Below are 22,065 nucleotides of genomic sequence, written 5' to 3' on the forward strand. Positions count from 1 at the left end.
CTCTGTCTATGAATTTGAGAGTGGTTACATTTCTCCAGCCCCATCCCTCAGCTTTTTACCGAAAGAGGAGCAGGGAGGACACTTTGTTATTGTTTCTACTGTTGATTGTCACTTTAAGAAGTTATGTTGCAGATTAAGTACACACCAAAATATGTTACAGATACTATAAACATGGCACATCACTCAGACAGTTAGTGAATACACAGCACGCAGCACAGCAAACAATCAATCAAATTAATTTTACAAGGCCCTTTTTACATCAAAATATTAACCACAGTGGTTATAGAGGGTGCAACACTTCAACACCTCAGGAGCAAATGTCCGTTGGCTTTTCATAGCAAATGTCCGTTGGCTTTTCAAAGCTGAGCATTCATAGGTCGAGGCAGCAGGTCCGAGAGAGCGAGAGTGAGTCAAAACAGCAGGTCCAGGACAAGGTAGCGCATCTGTTGAAACGGGTAAAAAAAATCTGTGGAAAAACAATTCCACTCCGATTCCCTCTATGGATGGGTCTATCTTTGAATTCGCTGTTGAATGGCCTGCTCCTTCTCTCCATTTTCGGAAACACCAGCCCGCTCCCCCAAAGTGACCGCCACTCTCTCTCTCTTTGGGCACTCAGGAGAGTCCGCTGGTCCTAAGTTACACAAATAATTTTAGGTCATTTCTCTCTCTATATGTCTACATCTGACATCATATGTCGAGCAGTTACCATTGGCACATTGGTCAACAATGCCATGTACAATCTCAGACAAGAAACACCATGTCTTCTCCTTGATGGGTTTCACCACAAACACCCTGGCAGCCATTTTGAACTTTTGCTTGAAACGGAGCACTCCCTCCTTTCTTGTAGCCTTCTGTCTGTCCACTGAATAATTGTGGTCCAAGTCAGCCACTTGGAGTCTTGCGGCCATCCTCTGCTGGCTGAACTTGTTCCTCTTGGGCACGTATTTAGTGTATAGGGCATGTACACTCTTGAGTTCAACTGTCTGAACACACTTCATCATCTACAAAATGAAAAATCTAATTCATGTTACTAGAGATAAATAAGTACTTTTCTTTTAGCACCTGGACGCTCCCACCAGCAGTGGAGACACAGTACCACAGGTGGTGTGTTAATGCCCTCACCCATGGCAGTACCTGAGACGCAGGGAATACATTAGACACCTGGGTCACTGACTTTAATCATCATAATTATATAGTTCTGATTTTACTATAAAATATATGACAGTACCTCTGGCTTCCCGATGGTCACCAGCTGTTTCCTCACACCTCACCCCTCTATGACTGCAGTTATTGCACTTTTACTGCAGTTTAAAAACGGCAATATTTATTTTCAGGGATGAACTGATGACACCTGCTCGACATTGAACAACTCCTTAAGCTTGCTATCAAAGACTATGTATTTCGGATCTTGCAAACACACTGTTCAAAAGTATATCTTGGCTCGCACTGTGATTCTGAGCACTCAGGTTCATACAGCGAGTCCTGGTCTTCACTCATCTCACTCTCTGTCAGCTCCATCTGTGGCCGATAGGGGCAGGACTTGGGTGTATACTGATGGTCGTGAGCGCAATCTAGCTGGGCCACGAGCTCTTTAGTGATGGTCCCAGTGGACCTCGTCTCCACCGCAGCACAGGAACACTCAGTTTGGCATGCTGTACTAACCGTTCTTTCCTGTTGGTAGAAAGAATTAAGACATATATTAGGCTATAGTTATATTCAAGAATCACTGCATATACTGTATATTGTCCATTTTATATCCAAAATGGCCTAGGGGATAACATGGATTTGAATGTAACACCTTCAGTATAGCTAGATGAGGTGGAGATATCAAAGCGTTCCAAAAACAAATCTCCGTAAAATGTAGTACTTGATTATCTGAGGTGGAAGCTAGCTACAGTAGCTACCTAATAACAGGGCTACACGGAGAAACTGTTTTGCAATTTGCTTGCTAATGTTGCTTGCTAACGTTAGTTGCTGGGGAGTGTTGCATGAGACACTTCCGACGCAATTAGCTAGTTACCTTCAACTAGAGTTGCAACAAAGTTGTCCAGTGTCTAACGCTAGCCTAGTCAACAACAGTCATGACTCAGATAGCAGCGCGATCTGCGTCACAAATAGAACTGACTTCTATTTAACACGGAACCCAAACCGGCTGCGCCATCGTACATAAATTTATTTTGTCCCCGCACACCAAACGCAACAACACGCAGGGTAAAATATCAAAACAAACTCTGAACCAATTACATTAATTTGGGGACAGGTCGAAAAGCATTAAACCTTTAAGGCAATTTAAGGCAATAAATACAAATGTAATCCAAAACATGTAAAAAAAACTCACAAACTGAAATCATATGTGTACATTATACAATCAATTAGTGAGAGAGCCTCAAAAATCACATGTATTTTTATATACAGTATTTACTGTACACATGGTTGACAGTTGAGCCTCCCACAATGCAGGTGATGGCTGCAAGATTAAGTTGGTGAAGAGCAACTGCAAAACCTTAGTCGACTAGTCAAAACTCCATGACCTTTGAACACATGATTTTTGTACAGGTAATGCAGTCAACATGTAAATCTGACCATTTTTGCCCCAGAATGCAACCCACTTTGAAAGGTGGTGACCAATGACAGTCAACAACTTGACAAAAGAGAACGCGGCCTTGGCTACCGAAATGTTGACTTATTTTATTATAATAAAAGTTTCGCAATGGTTAGGTTTTTATGAATGCATTGATATAAGTGTGTAACCTGTACAAGTGTGTTGTGAAAATGGAAATGTGTTTTTTGCAAATCCCTATCTGCCTGAGACACCCTCAGAGAGTGGGGTCACGGCCAGGGATAAAGACGAGTCCTCTATCTATCTGTTGTTCCTCATTCTTTTCTGCCCTCTCATTGGCTAGAATGGTCCCACCTGATCTCTCCTCCTCCGCCTGCATTCCATCTTTGAGGACATGCATTTCCATTGTGAGAGCGGTCACTTGACTACCTTGTCAATATAATAGACAATCAAGAAAAAAAGTTCCATTCCCTGCTCTGGCGTTGCATGCATCAAACAATGTTTGCGTGCACGTCATCGTCCTCAACTGACATATTGCTATAACATAATGTGATTAGCTGATACATAAAATACATATCCAGGCATTGTAAGATCTGGCAGGCGTCAGCAACACATGGTCAACGCACGGGCAAAGAAACGCGCCCAATATACTGTGTGCAGTGAACAGCCAAACAATAAAAATGTTCCGAACACCAAATCAAACAAAAACGTCACACAATTCTGGCACAATATTTGCGTGAACAGTTTCGAAAAGGAAGCATGCGATAGCCTTAATACTTAAGCTAAAATTGAGTGTTCCCATTTTGAACCATCTCATGTGTCTGAAGGTACAAATTCCGCCTTCCTGGAGAGCAAATCAAGAGCACCTATAGGCCTACCACTGGCCAATTAGATAGCTCAGATAATCGTGTCTGCGATTTAAGTATCCCCATCAGCTGGAAGACGGTTCAGTAAAATAAAAACGCAAATGATTTCAATTTATGCCTCACAAGTAATACAACAAATGATATATTAACAGCGCAATCATATACCTCACGTTTTTAAATATTATGTAATAATGGTCTCAGAACAACATTGGCAGGGAAATTCAATAATAGCCAATATGCAGTGATAATGTATTGAGCCTATAGCCTACTGAACAAACCTAGATCATTGCTACATAACTGTTTTTAATAGGTTAACGTTGCATAGGCTTATGCTTTTTAAGACGTTTAAAAAAAATCTGAGCTGTAGATCTAAAGCCTGCATTTTGACTCGCGGCTCAGAAATGGTTAGTGACCACTGGGCCACATTATATAGGCAAACTGCCTATGTCTACTGTATATTTACGTGAATATCTTGGTAACCCACAATGCAATGTCTCATCGATGCACCAATAGGAGAAGAGTACTCGAGCCCGTTGTTCTCCGCCAATGGCTGAGTCGTTCGTAAGGAAGTTAGAATCCAATCCTGTCAATTGTCTCGCCCTGAACCGAGACTAATTTAGTTATTTTTTCGTAAACAAATATGTATTTTTTGCAACAAACATTGCCAAATACCGGTATAAGGTCATCTAGATATATTAAACAGACGTCTTGAACTGGCTTATAAGGGGGTCGGTTCTGAAATGTAATAACCTGCCTTTCTCCTGTCCGACAAGAGCCGCTTTCCACCGTATGCGCAGCGGTTAGCGAACTAATGAAGTCTTTACGGGGCGGAACAGCAAACTGGACTTTTATCTATGAATTTGTAGGGAACGCTTGATAAAGCCAAATATTCACAGCGGGCGCAGAGCTCCGCCCCAGGTAGGGTAAGTTATAATTACAATTTTCTAAACCTGCCGGCTAAAAGGCTTGGAACAGAGAGAGAGACGTGTAGCACGTGCCGTTCGACATCGTTTTGATCGCATTGTGAACCAGAATCTGTGTTTACAGGAGACATTGAATATGGCGATTCTCCATTTTTCGGTTGCATGTAACTTTTTATCTACACCTTTTTTAGAAGCACATACTGGCTGTGGCGGCAATAATAACGATAGTTGCGCAGAAAAACTCCATTCTTTGGTAAGTACAAAATGTAATGTGACATTATTCAACTTGAAAGCTGTTGAATGGCTGCTTCCTGGGTTTGAAGGATAATCGCCATATTCAACGTATCATGTAAACCCAGATGCTGGTTAAACTAATTTGTAGCTATAATATACAAAGTGTAGCCAGTCGTACTATTGTAGAGTGTATTCAGTGTTTCCACAATTGTATATTTTCAATAGACTATCTATTATGTGCGTAACCCACATTTAGACACCTTTTGATTCATTATTAAATGTATAAATAAACCGGGTCTATCGGTACCTCTTCACTGTACACGATAGAGGTGGGCGAGGGTACATGAACAGGGTGGGCTCATAGAGAATGATAGAGGCCCAAAGGCTGTTTTAGCAAGGGCAGTGCCATTGAGGGCTTCCACCATTTTAATGTAGTCAACTGGGTGGGACTTTAAACTTTATGGGTTGACCCCTCCTGATCACCCTGTTGGAGTCATGTGCAACTGGATCATCAGGATGGGTCAGCCAATCGTGAAGATTATTGACTACTTAAAAGTGGATCTGCCAGTGTGCTCAGAGATGGCATAAAAGGAACTATATAGGGATGCTTTCGCTATCGTTCTCTATGGGTCGAACCAAAGTTGGGTAAAGCTGAACTTTATGCAAATACTCCATGACATCACAGCGCGATTGACTAATCAAAGTTATAGCTTCCAGGCCTTACTGAATTTACTGTTGATACATAGCACTACCTATTATGCTTGCTAACTTGTTAGAACCCACATGAGGGCAGGCTAGCATGGTTATCCACATTTTTGCTAATAGTTAACATGAAATGTACCAGCCAAGATTCGTAGAGCACGTTTGGGGAGATGAAACAACATAGTCCCATTTATTTATTTATTTCAATGAGCGAATTGGGCCGGGGGATCGTTGGGCAACACAAGCATAGCCCCTCACGGAGTGGCGGTCACGTGGGCCGTACTGAGATGCGGATTCAAAAGTCCCTCAATCGGCCATTGGTGCCCATACATATTAGCCCCATGGTTGCCTTGTTCATTCTCTTAAATTAAATACCATGACTGTTTTCTCATTAGCTGGGAATGTTTGAAATGTCTGATAAAACACACTTTGGTGATGTCATTATCAAACTAGGGAAAGGGGATAACTAGTCAGTTGTACAACCTGAATGCATTCAACTGAAATGTGTCTTCTGCATTTAACCCAACCCCTCTGAATCAGAGAGGTGCAGGGGGCTGTCTTAATCAACATCCACGTCTTTGGCGCCTGGGGAACTGTGGGGTTACGGTCTTGCTCAGATGCAGAACGACAGATTTTTACCTTGTCAGCTCGGGGATTCAATCCAGCAAACTACTACATTCCCCTTCCCCTTTTTGTGTGCTATTAGGTTTACTATTAGCGTGCTAACACTCATTAAGACCGACAGGTAGAATAGCTAGCCATCGCTAGTATCCACTGGTTGAAGTAACTTGTGAGTGTAATGGAGTTGGCTGGTGACTATACAGGAATATGTATCATTCACAACATTGGGTGGGGGGACAATCTTTATGCGAATATACCACATTCATTGCGGCACGCTTGACCAATTGAAGCTCACTACAGCCCCTTCTGGATTGGCAGTTGATACCTAGCACTAAATAGTTTGGTTGCTAGAGGGCAGCTACGGGCTGTGCCCCTGTTTCTGTGATTATGGATCCAGGAACTGGCACGGCCGATCATTTTTAGCATACAAATTTCAACAACATTCTGGTTATGGTGGTTCCGAACATTGAATAGCTACACAAATCTCAGGTATTGAACCATTCATTCAAAAGATGAAAAATCGCTTTACAGAAACTGCTATATAAGGGGGAAAAAGTAAAGGATACAACACTGTACATACCAGAGTTACTGAGGGCAAACAAATTACTCATCCTCTACAGCATTGCAGTCTGTAACGTTAACTCACAGAGCAGATACAAGTCAAGTGATCCAGTGGAGGCTCCTCAGAGGAGGAAGGGAAGGACTATGCTTGGGCGTTATGTATATACCGGGGTATTTGGAAATGTCCACGGGATGCTTTTTCAATAGTCAATATCCTTGAAACTATTTCTTACGTTTTTCAATACGTTTTAATATATGTTGAAATTCAACTAAATAACTGCCGTCAACTTGTGCTTAGGGGATAAAAGAAGATTGTGTTCTTATTTCACCTGTCACATTTTACATTATGAATCTTACGTAGTTCCCCAGCACAGTTGAGCCAGTCATGTGTTTGTATAAAATAGCACGAGAAAGCGGGAGCAGGTGAGTCCAGCTGTGTATTTATATGGGTCGCATTTTACAGTGCCTTGCGAAAGTATTCGGCCCCCTTGAACTTTGCGACCTTTTGCCACATTTCAGGCTTCAAACATAAAGATATAAAACTGTATTTTTTTGTGAAGAATCAACAACAAGTGGGACACAATCATGAAGTGGAACGACATTTATTGGATATTTCAAACTTTTTTAACAAATCAAAAACTGAAAAATTGGGTGTGCAAAATTATTTAGCCCCCTTAAGTTAATACTTTGTAGCGCCACCTTTTGCTGCGATTACAGCTGTAAGTCGCTTGGGGTATGTCTCTATCAGTTTTGCACATCGAGAGACTGACATTTTTTCCCATTCCTCCTTGCAAAACAGCTCGAGCTCAGTGAGGTTGGATGGAGAGCATTTGTGAACAGCAGTTTTCAGTTCTTTCCACAGATTCTCGATTGGATTCAGGTCTGGACTTTGACTTGGCCATTCTAACACCTGGATATGTTTATTTTTGAACCATTCCATTGTAGATTTTGCTTTATGTTTTGGATCATTGTCTTGTTGGAAGACAAATCTCCGTCCCAGTCTCAGGTCTTTTGCAGACTCCATCAGGTTTTCTTCCAGAATGGTCCTGTATTTGGCTCCATCCATCTTCCCATCAATTTTGAACTTCTGGAGAGAGTTTGCTGCACTGAATGTAAAGGGGCTGAATAATTTTGCACGCCCAATTTTTCAGCTTTTGATTTGTTAAAAAAGTTTGAAATATCCAATAAATGTCGTTCCACTTCATGATTGTGTCCCACTTGTTGTTGATTCTTCACAAAAAAGTACAGTTTTATATCTTTGTTTGAAGCCTGAAATGTGGCAAAAGGTTGCAAAGTTCAAAGGGGCCGAATACTTTCGCAAGGCACTGTATATTGAAAGTCAAGTGTTTTGCTTCAATAGAGTGATCAGGGAAGTACAACTATAGTTTTCCGTCACAGAAAATACATTAGTGCAACACATTCGGCAGAAAATAGCTTCATTTTCATCACATGACAGAAGTGCAACACAATTTTGCTGGCAGCCTCAAGTAAATTAACTCAAAATGAAAAAGCAAGGTATTTTTTGCAAAAATGATTCATCGCCATCATTATTTCTAATGTTTAGGCCTGTCATTGAAAGAATGTAGCCAGCTACATTTCCTAATGTTTTGCTTAAAGTTTATCTAGCATTTTAGCGGAGACAAATAGTTTGGCTACACAAGAAAAGTACTGCAGATAATAAACCACAGCGGTCGGAGACCTGTGTGCTGATAGAATGGCCATTAGTGAATTTTCATCTGAGTGGGAAAGTGCAACTGAAGCACAAAATTGGTCTGACGCCCAGCAGAAATGATAAAAATAACCATTTTAGATCTGCATTTACAAAATGCAGCAAGATATTTCTTGTGTGTTATCTTTTTTCCTGTGTGAAAAAATACGGAATTATGCGTTAACACGACCCCTAGTTTAACTTGTTATCTAAGTAAGTGGCTGCATTAATAAGGTGATGGGGCATCATATTGTGTTAGCTTTCTGCCATGTTTGAGAACTCAAAGCCCTTTGGATTAGTTATTTGTACAGCTGCCACTGTTATCTTGATTTCCTTGTATTTCTCTTTACATTTTTTATTTTATTTAACTAGGCAAGTTCTCTCCTCCCATCTAGTTCTCAGCCCATGTGCTCCCTCCCCCTCCTCTCCTAGCAGGCAGGTCCGTTGCCCTAGTGACTCCAGACTCCACACAGACACAGCATGTAGACATGCTGCTGAAGAGACAGTACTGCATGAGTCACAACTTTGTTCATTTGCACAATGTCTCTCATTCACATTCGCTTGTGAAAGTGTCCAAACTCACCAAAAACGACATTCGGTAACACCTACCTAAATGTATAACTTTATGAGCTGGATTGCCTGTCTTTGCAAATTGTTTATTTTCCTTTGCACTCGCATATTTAGCTAACAGCCTCAGGAAATTAGCTATTACTTGTACTAATCTTGTTAGCATTCAGGTAATTAGCTTTTTTGCATTTTTTGGCACATGTGTACTAAGCCAGTAATACTGTAAATCCCAGGTTGAGAGAAGGACTGTATGACTATGAAAATCTGGATACTGCCCAACCCTAAGAATGACCATCCTACTCAGTTTTTTTATATATATATTTCTGTAGTGAAACATTAAATTGAACCTTTTGAGCTAAAACTATACTAAATATATTCACGTCACCAAATAACTGATTAAAACACCCTGTTTTGCAATGAAGGTCTACAGTAGCCTCAACAGCACTCTCTGGAGTAGCACCACCATTGTCTGTCCTCCTTTGGGAACATTGACTTCAATACAAGACCTAGGAGGCTAATGGTTCTCACCCCCTTCCATAGACCGACACTGTAATTATGACGACTTCCGGAGGACGTCCTTCAACCTGTCAGAGCTCTTGCAGTAGTAACTGACATGTTGTCCACCTAATCAAAGGATCAGATAATTTATCTAGTACTGAAAGCATAAGTTACAGCTAGCTTAACACTGCAGTGCAAAACATATGTTGAGTAGTTCACTCAGGGAGAGAGTGGTGAGTAGTTCACTCAGGGAGAGAGAGACAATAGTTGAACACTTTTAAACAAATTAATTTCTTTACAATTAAGGGGAAGCAGCAGAGGGAGAGAGCTATATTTAATTGTATTTTTTTCACTTAGCCATCCAATGCAGCTAGCTTATTTAGCCTACTCAAACACCTGGGTCAAACAGAGAGGAATGCTATTTATGTTAGCTAGCTGGCTTAGGTTGTCCAACACGGGAACTCTTCCAAGTCTCTGTAAGCTTTCAGTTTTATCAATTTATTGCCATCGGGGCCCGGTGGTGTAACAGCTTGCTGTACATTGTACTCTGATTGCAGCGGGTTTGGGTTTATTAACGTGTTAGTTCTAGCAGCTATGTTTACTATGATGTTAGCTAATATGGTGACAACGGTGTAGGCTGTGTGTAGCGGTTAATGCTGTCCCCGATTTAAACAAATATATAATAATCTTGGCCAACCGAGAGTTGTCTGTTCTTTCGACTAGGTTTGCACATTTTGGGGAATATTCAGAGGTGGAAACTTTCCATGGGAATATATGGGAATTAACACAAATATATGCAAATTAATATTAATACCATTTAAATGTACAGTTGAAGTCGGAAGTTTACATACACTTATGTTGGAGTCATTAAAACTTGTTTTTCAACCACTCCACAAATTTCTTGTTAACAAACTATAGATTTAGCAATTCGGTTAGGACATCTACTGTGTGCATGACACAAGTCATTTTTCCAACAATTGTTTACAGACAGATTATTTCACTTATAATTCACTGTATCACAATTCCAGTGGGTCAGAAGTTTGCATACACTAAGTTGACTGTGCATTTAAACAGCTTGGAAAATTCCAGAAAAGGATGACATGGCTTTAGAATTTTCTGATAGGCTAATTGACTTCATTTGAGTGAATTGGGGGTGTACCTGTGGATGTTTTTCAAGGCCTACCTTCAAACTCAGTGCCTCTTTGCTTGACATCATGGGAAAATCAAAAGAAATCAGCCAATATCTCAGGGGGAAAAAATTGTAGATCTCCACAAGTCTGGTTCGTCCTTGGGAGCAATTTCCAAACACCAGAAGGTACCACGTTCACCTATACAAACAATAGTACGCAAGTATAAACACCATGGGACCACGCAGCCGTAATACCGCTCAGGAAGGAGACGCTTTCTGTCTCCGAGAGATGAATGTAATTTGGTGCGAAAAGTGTAAATCAATCCCAGAACAACAGCAAAGGACTTGTGAAGATGCTGGAGAAAACAGGTACAAAAGTATCTACATCCACAGTAAAACGAGTCCTATATCGACATAACCTGAAAGACCGCTCAGCAAGGAAGAAGCCACTGCTCCAAAACCAACCATCAAAAAGCCAGACTACAGTTTGCACCTGCACATGGGGACAAAGATGGTACTTTTTGAAGAAATGTCCTCTGGTCTGATGAAACAAAAATAGAACTGGTTGGCCATAATGACCATCGTTATGTTTGGAGGAAAAAGGGGGAGGCTTGCAAACCGAAGAACACCATCCCAACCATGAAGTACGTGGGTGGCAGCATCATGTTGTGGGGGTGCTTTGCTGTAGGAAAGACTGGTGCACTTCACAAAATGGATGGCATCAGGAGGTGGAAAATTGTGGATATTTTGAAGCAACATCTCAAGACATCAGTCAGGAAGTTAAAGCTTGGTCGCAAATGGGTCTTCCAAATGGACAATGACCCCAAACATACTTCCAAACTTGTATTGGAGTGGCCATCACAAAGCCCTGAGCTCAATCCTGAAGAAAATGTGTGAGCAGAACTGAAAAAGCGTGCGTGAGTGAGGAGGCCTACAAACCTTACTCCGTTACACCAACTCTGTCTGGAGGAATGGGCCAAAATTCACCCAATTTATTGTGGGAAGCTTGTGGAAGGCTACACACGTTTGACCCAAGTTGAACAATTTAAAGGTAATGCTACCAATTACTAAATTAGTGTATGTAACCTTCTGACCCACTGGGAATGTGATGAAAGAAAAAAAGCTGAAATAAATCATTCTCTCCTAATATTCTGACATTTCACATTCTTAAAATAAAGTGGTGATCCTAACTGACCTAAAACAGGGAATATTTACTTGGATTAATGCCAGGAATTGTGAAAAACTGAGTTTAAATGTATTTGGCTAAGGTGTATGTGATCTTCTGACTTCAACTGTATGTCCACATTACCTCCAGACCATTTTATTGGTGAACTACACGGTAATGTACATTTTTATTTTTTAGTAATCCACTGTGTGATATAGTACACTTTTATCATAGATTGTAATCCAGAGAGGTTAAAAACATAACTATCTACATCCTCTGAGGCTGTGGAGGGATCTAAATTGTGGATTTAAAAGAACCTGAATCATCAGCGTACAATGACACCTTTTTTTGTTTTTAAGCCCTTTAAATAGCTAATATTTCAATTGCCATTCTAATAGATATGCCGATAGTGGACAACCTTGTTTTACTCCTCTTTGCAATTTTAATACTTCTTGAGAAGTAGCCATTATTTTATATTTTACACCTAGGATTACTATGTAACTTTCAGCCATTGTGATTCAGGCATTTATATATAAATTCCAATTGTACTTTATCAAAAGCCTTTTTCAAAGTCAGCTATGAATACTAGGCCTGGTTTCCCAGATTTTTCATTAGTGTTCTATTGTTTCCAGTACTTGTCTTTTTTTTTAATCTCCAATGTATCGTCCAAGTGAATCCAGGTGAAAGCTATGATCCCTTGATGTCACGTGTTAAATCCACTTCAATCAGTGTAGATGAATGTGAGACAGACCGGTTAAAGAAGGATTTTTAAGCCTTAAGACATGGATTGTGTGTGTGTGCCATTGAGGGTGACTTGGCAAGACAAAATATTTAAGGCGGCTAATCCTTAAGAGATGACGTGCCTTTGAACTCTATGGTAGAAGGTGCCAGGCGCACCGGTTTGAGTGTGTCAAGAACTGCATCGCTGATATGTTTTTCACACTCAACAGTTTGCTGTGTGTATCAAGAATGGTCCACCACCCAAAGGACATCCAGCCAATTTGACACAATTGTGGGAAGTAGAGGTCAACCGAAAAATGATTTTTCAACACCGATACTGATTATTGGAGGACCAAAAAAGCTGATTTAATCAGACTTGTGTGTGTAGTAATGACAATTACAACAATGAACACTTTTGTTTAACTTAATATAAATACATAAAATCTATTTAGTCTCAAATAATAATGAAACATACTCAATTTGGTTTAAATAATGCAAAAACAGTGTTGGAGAAGAAATTAAAAGTGCAATATGTGCCAAAGCTAATGTTTAAGTTCCTTGCTCAGAACATATGAAAAAGCTGGTGGTTCAATATTCCCAGTTCTTCAATTTTCCCAGTTAAGAAGTTTTAGGTTGTAGTTATTATAGGACTATTTCTCTCTATTAAAGTCGACCGATTAATCGGAATGGCCGATTTTAATTATGGCCAATTTTAAATCGTTATTTTTGGACACCGATTTGGCCGAATTATTATTATTATTATTATTATTATTATTATTATTATTTATTTTTTATTTATTTTATTTTTTAAAATTTATTATTATTTATTTATTTATTAATTATTATTTTTTACCTTTATTTAACTAGGCAAGTCTGTTAAGAACACATTCTTATTTTCAATGACTGCCTAGGAACGGTGGGTTAACTGCCTCGTTCAGGGGCAGAACGACAGATTTTTACCTTGTCAGCTCGGGGGATTCAATCTTGCAACCTTACAGTTAACTAGTCCAACGCGCTAACCACCTGCCTCTCATTGCACTCCAGGAGGAGACTGCCTGTTACGCGAATGCATCAATCAATCATAATCACTACACGTGGTTGATATTACTAGTTTATCTAGCGTGTCCTGCGTTGCATATAATCGATGCGGTGTGTATCGTTTCTCCAATGTGTACCTAACCATAAACATCAATGCCTTTCTTAAAATCAATACACAGAAGTATATATTTTTAAACCTGCATATTTAGCTAAAAGAAATCCAGGTTAGCAGGCAATATTAACCCGTTGAAATTGTGTCACTTCTCTTGCGTTCATTGCACGCAGAGTCAGTGTATATGCAACAGTTTGGGCTGCCTAATATGCCAGAATGTTACGTAATTATGACATAACATTGAAGGTTGTGCAATGTAACATGAATAACATGAATATTTAGACTTATGGATGCCACCCGTTAGATAAAATACGGAACGGAATAAACTCATTTTCGAGATGATGTTTCTGGATTCGACCATATTAATGACCTAAGGCTCTTATTTCTGTGTGTTATCATGCTATAACTAAGTCTATGATTTGATAGAGCAGTCTGACTGAGCAATGGTAGGCACCAGCAGGCTCGTAAGCATTCATTCAAACAGCACGTTTGTGCGTTTGCCAGCAGCTGTTTATGACTTCAAGCCTATCAACTCCCGAGATTAGGCTTGTGTAACCGATGTGAAATGGCTAGCTAGTTAGCGGGGTGCGCGCTAATAGCGTTTCAAACGTCACTCGCTCTGAGACTTGGAGTGGTTGTTCCCCTTGCTCTGCTTTTGTGGAGCGATGGGTAACGCTGCTTCGAGGGTGGCTGTTGTCGTTGTGTTCCTGGTTTGAGCCCAGATAGGAGCGAGGAGAGGGACGGAAGCTATACTGTTACACTGGCAATACTAAAGTGCCTATAAGAACATCCAATAGTCAAAGGTTAATGAAATACAAATGGTATAGAGAGAGAGAGTCCTATAATAACTACAACCTAAAACTTCTTACCTGGGAATATTGAAGACTCGTGTTAAAAGGAACCACCAGCTTTCATATGTTCTGAGCAAGGAACTTTAGCTTTCTTACTTTTTGTTTTTGCATTATTTAAACCAAATTGAACATGTTTATTTATGAGGCTAAATTGATTTTATTGATGTATTATATTAAGTTAAAATAAGTTCATTCGGTATTGTTGTAATTGTCATTATTACAAATACATTTTAAAAAATCGACTGATTAATCGGTATCGGCTTTTTTTGGTCCTCCAATAATCTGTATCGGCGTCAAAAAATCTGAATCGGTCGACCTCTACTCGCTATACCATTTGTATTTCATAGAGCTTTGACTATTGGATGTTCTAGTAGGCAGTTTAGTATCGAGGTCGGCCGATTTTCAAGTTTTCATAACAATCGGTAATCAACATTTTTGGACACTGATTGTGGCCGATTACATTGCACTCCACCAGGAGACTGCGTGGCAGGCTGACTACCTGTTACGGGAGTGCAGTAAGATAAGTTTAATGCTAGCTTGCAACTGATTGTTAAAAAAAAAATCTTAACATAATCACTAGTTAACTACACATGGTAGATGATATTACTAGTTTATCTAGCTTGTCCTGCGTTGCATATAATCGATGCAGTGTCTGTTAATTTATCATCGAATCATAGCCTACTTCACCAATGATTTAACAAGTGCATTCACAAAAAAAGCACTCGTTGCACCAATGTGTACCTAACCATAAACATCAATGCCTTTCTTTAAAATCAATACACAAGTATATATTTGTAAACCTGCATATTTAGTTAATCTGTCTAGGACTGGGCCTTAGGTCATTAATATGGTCAAATCCGGAAACTATAATTTCGAAAAACAAAACGTTTATTCTTTCAGTGAAATACAGAACCCTTCCGTATTTTATCAAACGGTGGCAACCCTAAGTCTAAATATTGCTGTTACATTGCACAACCAATGGTATGTCATAATTATGTAAAATTCTGGCAAATTAGTTTGCAACGAGCCAGGCGGCCCAAACTGTTGCATTTACCCTGACTCTGCGTGCCAGATATTAATATTGCCTGCTAACATGAAATTCTTTAACTAAATATGCAGGTTTAAAAATATATACTTCTGTGTATTGACTTTAAGAAAGGCATTGATGTTTTTGGCTTGGTACATTCATGCAATTAAATAATCACCCGTTTGGTAAAGTAGGCTGTGATTCGATGATAATCAATGCGGTGCATTGGAGTTAACATGGGCCAGCATCCCTGTGGATCACTTTTGACACCTTGTAGAGTCCATGACCTGATAAATTTGAGGCTGTTCTGAGGGCAAAAGGCAATGCAACTCAATATTACAAAGCTAATGTTTGTACACTCAGTGTACACGTTGTAGCCCTAAACTGGGACACCTGATTCAATTAGTCAACTATCACCAAGACCTTGACTAATTGAAACGTGCCAATTCAGGGCTACAACAAGCATGTGAAACGCCTAATGTTCCCGGAGGAGAGGGTTGGGAAGTACTGGTCTAAAGGCGACATTGTGCAACGCGAGTGCACAGTTGGGGACTCCCTCTTTGAATTAGATTGGATCCATCTTTGAATTAGGTGAGGGTAGCGTTAAACAATTGGATTTAGTACTTTCTTAGGCACCGCTCGGCGTCTGAAACTTCAAGCTTTCTCCCAGAACCTTCTAATTTACTGATTATGGATACCCTCCAATATGGGACACGTGCTACTAAAATAGGTACAGTCATTGGCCGAGTACTAGGGATGCACCGATATGACATTTGTGGCCGATACCGATATCCGATATTTTCCTTGACGAAAAAAAACGATGCCAATATATTTCATATTTTAGCAGCCTTTTAAGCGTTCTAGTACAGTTACATAGTTGACACACACACTGAAAAGGTATTTTTTTTTGCATTTACATATGTCCCCATTACCAGTAAAACATAATCAAAACCTATTTATTTCACTTGCTGTACTGTTTTGTTCATTAGTTCAGTCTCAACCAGGATTTCATCATACATGTCAAGCAGTTAAGTTTGACATGTATGAGTTAAGTCTGTCTGTCTGTCGCACCTCTTCCTCGGTGCGCACTGTCACTGTGTTTATTTCCATCTTGTCCAGCTGTGTCTAACATTTCACGTGAACCCTGTTTCTTGTCTGCATCGAAGTAGTGGCCCTTGTACTTAGTATCGGGCATGATGGCGACACAGTGGCTCAAAGAGTGCCACCGAATCGCTTGTTCACAGCCTCTAGTCGTGTACTATTCCAAGTTAACCCGACGGTCTATGTTGGCATTTTTGTTTCAATGCCATGACGGTATTACGTCTGCTGCAGACGCAGTTGCGCTTATTGCTCGAGTCAGTTGTTCAAATGGAGCTAGGAGTTAGCATCGAATAGCCACGGCGATATGCAACTTTTCAGGGAAGTTATGAACCAATACACACAGGCAGTTAGGAAAGCAGGGGCTAGCTATTTCAGCACAAACTCAAAAGTTCTGGGACACTAAAGTCCATGGAGAATAAGAGCACCTCCTCCCAGCTGCCCACTGCGCTGAGGCTAGGAAACACTGTCACCACCGATAAATCCACGATAATTGAGAATTTCAATTAACATTCTACGGCTGCTTTCCACCTGGCTACCCCTACCCCCCGGTCAACAGCTTGCCTAAGCCTCCCCATTTCTCCTTCACCCAAATCCAGATAGCTGATGTTCTGAAAGAGCTGCAAAATCTGGACCCCTACACATCAGCTGGGCTAGACAATCTGGACCATCTCTTTCTTAAATTATCTGCCGCAATTTTTGCAACCCCTATTACTAGGCTGTTCAAGCTCTCTTTGTATTGTCTGAGATCCCTAAAGACTGGAAAGCTGCCGCAGTCATCCACCTCTTCAAAGGAGGAGACACTCTAGACCCAAACTGTTACAGACCAATATCCATCCTGCCCTGCCTTTCTAAAGTCTTAGAAAGCCAAGTTAACAAACGGATCACCGACCATTTTGAATCCCACCGTACCTTCTCCACTATTTAATCTGGTTTCCGAGCTGCTCATGGGTGCACCTCAGCCATGTTCAAGGTCCTAAACGATATCATAACTGCCATCGATTAAAGACAATACTGTGCAGCCATCTTCATCGACCTGGCCAAGGCTTTCGACTCTGTCGATCACCGCCGCCTTATCGGCAGACTCAACAGCCTTGGTTTCTCAAATGACTGCCTCGCCTGGTTCACCACCTACTTCTCAGATGGAGTTCGGTGTGTCAAATTGGAGGGCCTTTTGTACGGACCTTTGTGGCACCCCCATAGAGGCTGCCAGTGTTCAATTCTCGGGCCGACTCTCTTCTCTGCATATAGCAATGTCGTCTCTTGCTGCTGGTGATTCTCTGATCCACCTCTACGCAGATGACACCATTCTGTATACTTCTGGCCATTCTTTGGACACTGTGTTAACAAACCTCCAGACAAGCTTCAATGCCATTACAACACTCCTTCCGTGGCCTCCAACGGCTCTTAAATGCAAGTAAAACTAAATGCATGCTCTTCAACCGATCGCTGCCCGCCCGTCTAGCATCACTACTCTGGACGGTTCTGACTTAGAATATGTGGACAACTACAAATATCTAGGTGTCTGGTTAGACTGTGAACTCTCCTTCCAGACTCGCATTAAGCATCTCCAATCCAAAATTAAATCTAGAATCGGCTTCCTTTTTCGTAACAAAGCATCTTTCACTCATGCTGCCAAACATACCCTCGTAAAACTGACTATCCTACCGTTCCTTGACTTCGGCGATTTACAAAATAGCTTCCAACACTCTACTCAGCAAATTGGATGTAGTCTATCTGTTTTGTCACCAAAGCCCCATATACTACCCACCACTGCGACCTGTATGCTCTCATTGGCTGGCCCTCGCTTCATATTCGTCGCCAAACCCACTGGCTCCAGGTCATCTAAGAGTCTTTGCTAGGTAAAGCCCCGCCTTATCTCAGCTCATTGGTCACCATAGCAACACCCACCCATAGCATGCGCTCCAGCAGGTATAGTTCACTGGTCATCCCCAAAGCCAACTCTTCCTTTGGCCGCCTTTCCTTCCAGTTCTCTGCTGCCAATGACTGGAACGAATTGCAAAAATCACTGGGGTCTTATCTTTTTTGCTCTTTTGCACCCCAGTATCTCTACTTGCACACTCATCTTCTGCACATCTATTACTCCAGTGTTTAATTGCTAAATTGTAATTATTTTGCCACTATAGCCTATTTCTTGCGTTACCTCCCTAGTCTTACTACATTTGCACACACTGTATAACCTTTTCTGTTGTGTAATTGACTGTACGTTTGTTTATCCCATGTGTAACTCTGTTTGTGCCATACTGCTTTGCTTTATCTTGGCCAGGTCGCAGTTGTAAATGAGACCTTCTTCTCAACTGGCCTATCTGGTTAAATAACAGTGAAATGAACAAATTTAATAAATGTAGTGCTCATGTTTCAAAAATGTTCTCATATGCCATTGAAATGGCTGCAGCAGTATGAGAACTAGCAGATTCTTGAGCATGCAATAAATCTTTCCTCATTCGGGAATTCTCGTGGACCCACTGTGCTGTCAGACTCCTAATGCTCATGGGTCTGACATCGCTGGTCCAAATGTTAGTCGTGAAGCTAATAGCGGTGACGCCCATAGCAAGTAACGTTAGCTCATGGATGTGAGTTTCAACAATCACAATCTTTCAAATCACTGCTCAAGCCACGTTGTGGGCTAGGTTAGGAATGCTGTGTAGCGCTATATTTTTCGTGGTGTCATTACGTCATCTACCTACGTTATATAGGTACGCACATCAACTTTGACATCGGTTTTGCACATCGACGTTAAACTAGACATCAGGCCGATTTTGGCATTTTTAGCTAATATCGTCCGATTTTCTATATCGTGCATCCCTACTGAGTACTAATCTTGCACACTTCTTCTATGCAATACCCTAAGACGGAGCATTACTGTTAAAATAACTGTCCTTAATGTAGGGCTGACCCCATTTAGTCGATTGTTTGGCGATAGGCTGTTGGTCAACCAAGATTATTTTTTTTTCGCGCAGTGGCAAATATATACAAATTAATTTTGGCACACAAGATACTTGTCTGATTCATGCCTGACTGAGTAGACAAATCCATTGCAGAGGCTGCGGGGATGGCACATCAGTAGTACATTTACCATTTAATTACCATAATTTCTAATCTACAATGTTTGTTTGGTTACGGTAACTTCTGTTAACGCATTCAATATATTATTTGTCTTACCGTTGTAGAAGTGGGCATGTTTTCAGATCGCACAACCTAGGCTACACTTGTGAGAAAATATTTGGTTCACTTCATTCCGTTTACAAGTTGTCAATTTATTAATTGTCTTTTGTTTGGAGCGATCGTGTCGATCTTGAGTATGGACACGCACCTGATTACGCAAAGAAGTATGCCTAGGCTTCCTGGCAGCGTGGATATGTAGGCCTATAAAATGGGCCCATTTGGGGATCTGATACTATTTCTGATTGTCTTAACTCAACATCACTGTGGAGCTTTTTAAAGCACATGTTTTCTTTGCCTAAAACAGCAAGTAAATAAAGTATGTTTTTACATTAATTGAAAACAACAATAGTTCATCAACTTAGCCCATTTGAAAAATGTCCAGCTCTCTCCCTTTCAATAACCACTCAGGATGAAATAGGGGGGAAATGTAATGCTCTGACCCAGTGGAAACGTCATAAAATAGGCCTACCTGATTACTTCTTATCTCTTGCGCAAATAGCTTACAGCTGTGTCTGTCTGTCTGGAGCTCACTGGCACAGGAAACTCTTGAGGGCCCAGAATATTTTATACAATGTTGCAAGTTTTCTAGGAGGCCAGACCAAGTTTACAGTTCCTTGCAGACAGGCCATGCATAACCCATGTGATTTTATAGGATATTTATTTTTATCAGGATATTTTCTGGGCTGTAATGTTTTTATTTTTTGGCTTTATGAAGGTTATTTGTGCATATTGGCAATGGTAATAGAAGTTACCTTTTAGATTTGTATCATTTTCATTCAGATAAAATTTGGTTAACCACGACATTGATTTTGAGATATGAAGACATTATGAAAACTGACAGTAGAAATGGTACAATAACTTGGCACTCCAAATGGAAAAGGTTGCCGGCCGCTGATGTTGCCTGTATCCTATTACCGACAACTTCACGAGGCCAGCAGTAGCGGGAGGAGGGGGTGTCGGTCTGCAATTTTTTTTCGTATTCTTCTGGTTAGGTTATATTAATCTCTGGCTCCCTTCTAGTCATTTGTGTCTTAATTTTGAATGGCAGTGCTTAAAGTATTAAAAAGTATTCAGACCACTTTACTTTTTCAACATTTTGTTACGTTACAGCCTTATTCTAAAATTGATTAAATAAAAAATGTTACTCATAAATCTACACACAATACCCCATAATAACAAAGCAAAAACAGTAAAAAAAAAAAAAACAGAAATATCACATTAGGGAAGTATTCAGTCTTCTTGGGTATGACACTACAAGAATGGCACACCTGGATGGGGAGTGTTTCTGCACAGCTATTTTCAGGTGTCTCCAGACAGGTGTCCAGACACAGAGCAAACTGGCACTAACCAGAATGGAAAGAGTCCTCAATTGGCAGAGTTGCAAAGAAAAAGCCATATCTCAGACTGGCCAATAAAAAGAAAAGATTAAGATGGGCAAAAGAACAGACGCTGGACAGAGGAACTCTGCCTAGAAGGCCAGTATCCCTGAGTCACCTCTTCACTGTTGACGTTGAGACGGGTGTTTTGCGGGTACTTATGAAGCTGCCAGTTGAGGACTTGTGAGGCGTCTTTTTCTTAAACTAGACACTCTAATGTACTTGTCCTCTTGCTCAGTTGTGCACCGGGTCCTCCCACTCTTTCTATTCTGGTTAGAGCCAGTTTGCGCTGTTCTGTGACGGTATTAGTACACAGCATTGTACAAGTTCTTCAGTTTCTTGGCAATTTCTTGCATGGAATAGCCTTTATTTCTCAGAACAAGAATAGACTGAAGTTTCAGAAGAAAGTTATTTGTTCGGGCCATTTTAACCCTGTAATCGAACCCACATGCTGATACTCCAGATACTAAACTAGTCTAAAGAAGGCCAGTTTTATTGCTGCTTTAATTAGCACAACCGTTTTCAGCTGTGCTAACATAAATGCAAAAGGGTTTTCTAATGATCAATTATCCTTTTAAAATGTTAAACTTGGATTAGCTGACGACGTGCCTTTGGAATACAGGAGTGATGGTTGCTGATAATGGGCCTCTGTACGCCTATGTAGATATTCCATTAAAAAAATCTGTCGTTTCCACAATAGTCATTTACATCTATTTTTCCACTATATATGGAAAAATACATGTTTAAAAATGTTGACCGATTGGTTGAAAGAACTGACGACTCTCGGTCGACCAAGATTCGGGGACAGCCCTAACTTTAATAAGCTAATAAGTCTATACGTGACGGCGAGCTTCGTAGAGCTATTTATGTTTGGTGTCTGTTTTGGTCATGCTTGTATATTCGGTCTGTCAAACCACAAAACATAGCTTGTGCGTGCAACGAGTCAGTTTACTTGCTGCAGCAATCAAGGATCATTTGTGGGGTAAGGTAACGATGGCTATATGAAGAGAATGTATCACACTGCTTTGGGCAATAATACTGAATGTATTTGGTATTGGCCACTATGTTCCCTGCAAGAATACGATTTAAATCTGATCTTATTTTAGACATTTTAAAATGTAGA

At 40.5% G+C, this 22,065-nt stretch overlaps 1 protein-coding gene and 1 long non-coding RNA gene across 12 annotated transcripts in view; one reads left to right on the top strand and one right to left on the bottom strand.

Moving 5' to 3' along the window:
• Positions 1-232: 232 nt before the first annotated feature.
• LOC149970433 (uncharacterized) lies at positions 233-3,402 on the bottom strand. Its single transcript, XR_016493358.1, has 2 exons — positions 2,915-3,402; positions 233-1,671 (listed from the first exon to the last, which is right to left on the bottom strand). It is a non-coding gene; the product is annotated as an uncharacterized LOC149970433 (long non-coding RNA).
• A 532-nt stretch (positions 3,403-3,934) lies between these two features.
• The window catches only part of LOC110509686 (uncharacterized), a 28,960-nt gene continuing 10,829 nt past the window's right edge, over positions 3,935-22,065 (top strand). For 2 of the 11 annotated variants that reach the window (XM_036967754.2, XM_036967756.2), the window contains exons 1-2: positions 3,979-4,349; positions 4,541-4,602. The gene's annotated coding sequence lies outside the window, so the exon portion shown is untranslated. Of the gene's footprint in view, positions 4,603-22,065 lie in introns of all 11 variants that reach the window. The other 9 variants (XM_090227071.1, XM_036967755.2, XM_090227072.1 and 6 more) reach the window with 9 other exon arrangements.

The sequence above is a fragment of the Oncorhynchus mykiss genome, chromosome 29 (genome assembly GCF_057628025.1).
Source record: "Oncorhynchus mykiss isolate SJ-2025 chromosome 29, ASM5762802v1, whole genome shotgun sequence".
Taxonomy (NCBI): Eukaryota; Metazoa; Chordata; class Actinopteri; order Salmoniformes; family Salmonidae; genus Oncorhynchus; species Oncorhynchus mykiss.